The sequence below is a fragment of the Schistocerca serialis genome, unplaced genomic scaffold (genome assembly GCF_023864345.2).
Source record: "Schistocerca serialis cubense isolate TAMUIC-IGC-003099 unplaced genomic scaffold, iqSchSeri2.2 HiC_scaffold_568, whole genome shotgun sequence".
In the NCBI taxonomy this organism is placed as follows: domain Eukaryota; kingdom Metazoa; phylum Arthropoda; class Insecta; order Orthoptera; family Acrididae; genus Schistocerca; species Schistocerca serialis.
In genome coordinates, this window is record NW_026048155.1 from 22,501 (window position 1) to 27,500 (window position 5,000).

The 5,000-nt window shown below is 51.1% G+C and overlaps 1 non-coding gene across 1 annotated transcript in view; it reads left to right on the plus strand.

The window, feature by feature from the left end:
• The first annotated feature begins 4,896 nt into the window (after positions 1 to 4,896).
• The window catches only part of LOC126448145 (small subunit ribosomal RNA), a 1,909-nt gene continuing 1,805 nt past the window's right edge, over positions 4,897 to 5,000 (plus strand). Inside the window, exon 1 of the ribosomal RNA XR_007584016.1 lies at positions 4,897 to 5,000. This exon is cut by the window's right edge and continues 1,805 nt beyond it. This is a non-coding gene — a ribosomal RNA (small subunit ribosomal RNA).

The following is a 5,000-nucleotide window of genomic DNA, read 5'->3' on the forward strand; positions in this document are numbered from 1 at the left end:
TAATCATTAGCCATACACTGGGGGAAACGGCCGACAGGGGCGGCAACATAGTGGAGCCGCAGTGTCACTAATGTACAGAGATAGAACAGTTTCGACTGGAACTAGAGTAACCGTATACACGGCACTGATTAGTAATAGATGCAGAGCCATCAGAATACAGATAATATATACAACCGTCCCTATACATGCTGAAAGACTCTGCACACAATGAGAACCACACGTCAGCCAGACACTCTTATCACACACTACTCTCTTATCACACACAATATCTAACCACCAGCATGGAAGAACATCCAGTGCATCCTCTCCGCCACATGACACAATCCACACTATCATTACCAGACCGGGAGGTCCACCCAGAAAACACAATATCCCACCCTTCCGACATCCGCACATTGCTCAGCTAAGCCACGAACACCCACACATGTCCTACACAGTGGTGCACCCAACATCACAATACTGCCTCCTGTCACAGCACACAAACAATGGCAGGAATGAAAGACACAGATCTGCCACAACCATGGAATCGGAGCGCCGCCTGTCATGAGCCAAAAGTGCATCCTGACGTGACAAATCGGATAATACCGCAGGCATCCAATTACGATAATCACTATCAACGAACCTGCCGCCCCCCCCCCCAATACACCTTTCCCTACAACAATGTGTAACTGAACCTACGCTATATCGTACCTTAACCTAACCTATATCGTACCTTAACCTAACCTATATCGTACCTTAACCTAACCTATATCGTACCTTAACCTAACCTATATCGTACCTTAACCTAACCTATATCGTACCTTAACCTAACCTATATCGTACCTTAACCTAACCTATATCGTACCTTAACCTAACCTATATCGTACCTTAACCTAACCTATATCGTACCTTAACCTAACCTATATCGTACCTTAACCTAACCTATATCGTGCCTTAACCTAACCTATATCGTGCCTTAACCTAACCTATATCGTGCCTTAACCTAACCTATATCGTGCCTTAACCTAACCTATATCGTGCCTTAACCTAACCTATATCGTGCCTTAACCTAACCTATATCGTGCCTTAACCTAACCTATATCGTGCCTTAACCTAACCTAATTTGTGCCTTAACCTAACCTAATTTGTGCCTTAACCTAACCTAATTTGTGCCTTAACCTAACCTAATTTGTGCCTTAACCTAACCTAATTTGTGCCTTAACCTAACCTAATTTGTGCCTTAACCTAACCTAATTTGTGCCTTAACCTAACCTAATTTGTGCCGTAACCTAACCTAATTTGTGCCGTAACGTAACCCATGTTGTGCCGTAACGTAACCCATGTTGTGCCGTAACGTAACCCATGTTGTGCCGTAACGTAACCCATGTTGTGCCGTAACGTAACCCATGTTGTGCCGTAACGTAACCCATGTTGTGCCGTAACGTAACCCATGTTGTGCCGTAACGTAACCCATGTTGTGCCGTAACCTAACCCATGTTGTGCCTTAACCTAACCCATGTTGTGCCTTAACCTAACCCATGTTGTGCCTTAACCTAACCCATGTTGTGCCTTAACCTAACCCATGTTGTGCCTTAACCTAACCCATGTTGTGCCTTAACCTAACCCACGTTGTGCCTTAACCTAACCTACGTTGTGCCTTAACCTAACCCATGTTGTGCCTTAACCTAACCCATGTTGTGCCTTAACCTAACCCATGTTGTGCCTTAACCTAACCCATGTTGTGCCTTAACCTAACCCATGTTGTGCCTTAACCTAACCCATGTTGTGCCTTAACCTAACCCATGTTGTGCCTTAACCTAACCCATGGTGTGCCTTAACCTAACCCATGTTGTGCCTTAACCTAACCCATGTTGTGCCTTAACCTAACCCACGTTGTGCCTTAACCTAACCCACGTTGTGCCTTAACCTAACCCACGTTGTGCCTTAACCTAACCCACGTTGTGCCTTAACCTAACCTACGTTGTGCCTTAACCTAACCCATGTTGTGCCTTAACCTAACCCATGTTGTGCCTTAACCTAACCCATGTTGTGCCTTAACCTAACCCATGTTGTGCCTTAACCTAACCCATGTTGTGCCTTAACCTAACCCATGGTGTGCCTTAACCTAACCCATGGTGTGCCTTAACCTAACCCATGGTGTGCCTTAACCTAACCCATGTTGTGCCTTAACCTAACCCATGTTGTGCCTTAACCTAACCCATGTTGTGCCTTAACCTAACCCATGTTGTGCCTTAACCTAACCCATGTTGTGCCTTAACCTAACCCATGTTGTGCCTTAACCTAACCCATGTTGTGCCTTAACCTAACCCATGTTGTGCCTTAACCTAACCCATGTTGTGCCTTAACCTAACCCATGTTGTGCCTTAACCTAACCCATGTTGTGCCTTAACCTAACCCATGTTGTGCCTTAACCTAACCCATGTTGTGCCTTAACCTAACCCATGTTGTGCCTTAACCTAACCCATGTTGTGCCTTAACCTAACCCATGTTGTGCCTTAACCTAACCCATGTTGTGCCTTAACCTAACCCATGTTGTGCCTTAACCTAACCCATGTTGTGCCTTAACCTAACCCATGTTGTGCCTTAACCTAACCCATGTTGTGCCTTAACCTAACCCATGTTGTGCCTTAACCTAACCCATGTTGTGCCTTAACCTAACCCATGTTGTGCCTTAACCTAACCCATGTTGTGCCTTAACCTAACCCATGTTGTGCCTTAACCTAACCCATGTTGTGCCTTAACCTAACCCATGTTGTGCCTTAACCTAACCCATGTTGTGCCTTAACCTAACCCATGTTGTGCCTTAACCTAACCCATGTTGTGCCTTAACCTAACCCATGTTGTGCCTTAACCTAACCCATGTTGTGCCTTAACCTAACCCATGTTGTGCCTTAACCTAACCCATGTTGTGCCTTAACCTAACCCATGTTGTGCCTTAACGTAACCCATGTTGTGCCTTAACGTAACCCATGTTGTGCCTTAACGTAACCCATGTTGTGCCTTAACCTAACCTATAATGTGCCTTAACCTAACCTAAAGTGCGCCGTAACCTAAACTATATTGCGCCTTAACCTGACGCACGTTGTCGCTGAACCTGCTCTGTAATTGTTATGCAACCCGTTAAAGTAGTGTAGTGTTGCCTAACCGCAACCCTCGCAATATAGTTCGCTACTCGCACTGCCCGGTCCCCTGTGTATCGCGTCATGTTAAACACCTTGCAGGTGTTGCTGACTTTCCACATGCTCCTGCTATACACTGTAGTGTGGATAGCAGCAGGACGTACATGCCCCCCCCCCTTCCCCCCTGCCTTCGCAAGCTGGTCGGTGAGAAGTTTGCATGTTCAATGCCCTTCGCATGCCGACGTACTCAGCCTACGTTGTGGTACGGCCTGTCACCTGTCCGCCGATGTACGCAAAACCCACAAACTGTACTGCACATTGCTCCGTATGTACTGAATGATACATCGTGGCCCATGTGACCGTATGACGACAGCGCCTAGCAACGGCGGACCATACAGTCCAAATATTGTGCACGCAGCTACGTGTCGTCTCCCTATAAGAGCTGGATTGCAGTGTGGTACGCCATACAGACGTGTGGGAGGAACGGACGCCCTGGATGGCGATCAGCATGAGCAGTCTGTTGATGTAGTGGAGCGTGTATTCGGACGTAGTCGTCTCTTCTCACACACCGTGATAGCATGTTGCACCGCGTTCCACATCTGCGACATGCTGCAGAGGCGGGCTGACAGTCGTTCGCGCAATGGACACCGCATACGTACGGGGTCTACCTTCCACGTGTTCTCTAGGCGTGCACATGTTGTTGCGTCTATGTGGGCAGACGTAGTGTGTTGTGACACCTGACACAGGCATGCAATACTCGTTGCAAATGGCGATGGACGTGTACGTTTGCTGGTGACGTTACGCAAATGAACAACCGGTAACCCGTTGTGGTGCGGTTGTTCTCGCTAGAGGTGAATCAGTGTTGGCGACGATCGGTCGAGCTATTAACCGGTTGTTTCAGGGATACCCACCATGCCCACGAACGTGAAAGGGGACCCACCATGCCCACGAACGTGAAAGGGGATCTGGGTGTGAGGCGATACGCGGCGGTGGCTGGGTGGGACCGTCCCCGGCCGGTGAGGGGGGGCCGCCCGGCGTGCTGGCAGCGCGGTGCGTGGGCGCACGCGCTACAGCCGGCTGGTGGGGGCGGCCGGTGGCAGGCGCGCCGGCCGACGGACGCGGCAGGCGGCGCAGCTGCGCGCCGGCGCCCCCTGCTCGCGGCGCCTTGCGGCCAAAGTAGGTCCTCGCGGGCCCGGTGCGAAGCGCGGTGGCCATCTGCAGTGTGCTGGTCCGATTGAGGACTTTGTGCGCTGAGGATGCGCCGCCGCCCGGCGCTCGGCGCCGCGACGCCGTCTGCTGCTCGGTCGCCCCAGCGGTTCTCGCAGGTGGTTTGTATCGCAGCTGTGCGGACGTGTTGGCGCGTGCGCTGTGCTGGGAGAGTTCGCTTCGGCACCCAAGTAGGGCTTTTGTCCTTCTGTGGCGCTGGCGTTGGAGCTGCCGGTCACCGTAGGTGGCGCGTGTTGTCTCCCGCCGGCAATGCCACGACAGCACGCTCCCGGGCCTCTGTCGGCAGCGGCAAGCTCAGTTGGGAGCACGGGTGGTCGCACCTAAAGCGTCTACTCGCCTAACTCCGGGCGATTGCGCCTCTCTCGAACCCGACCAAGTACTTAGGACGGCGCTGCGCGCCGCCGGGACCTGAGAGGGTTTCGAGGTGTGTTGTGCAGGGGAGCTCAGCCTCCTCCTGTTTGCAGAATAATTGAGCGGACGCTTGCGTGTTCGCGCGGGCCCCCGGGACACACTCCCGGGCGGCCGGCTGCTCAGCTCTAGTTGACGCAGCTCCCTGGTTGATCCTGCCAGTAGTCATATGCTTGTCTCAAAGATTAAGCCATGCATGTCTCAGTACAAGCCGCATTAAGGTGAAACCGCGAATGGCTCATTAAA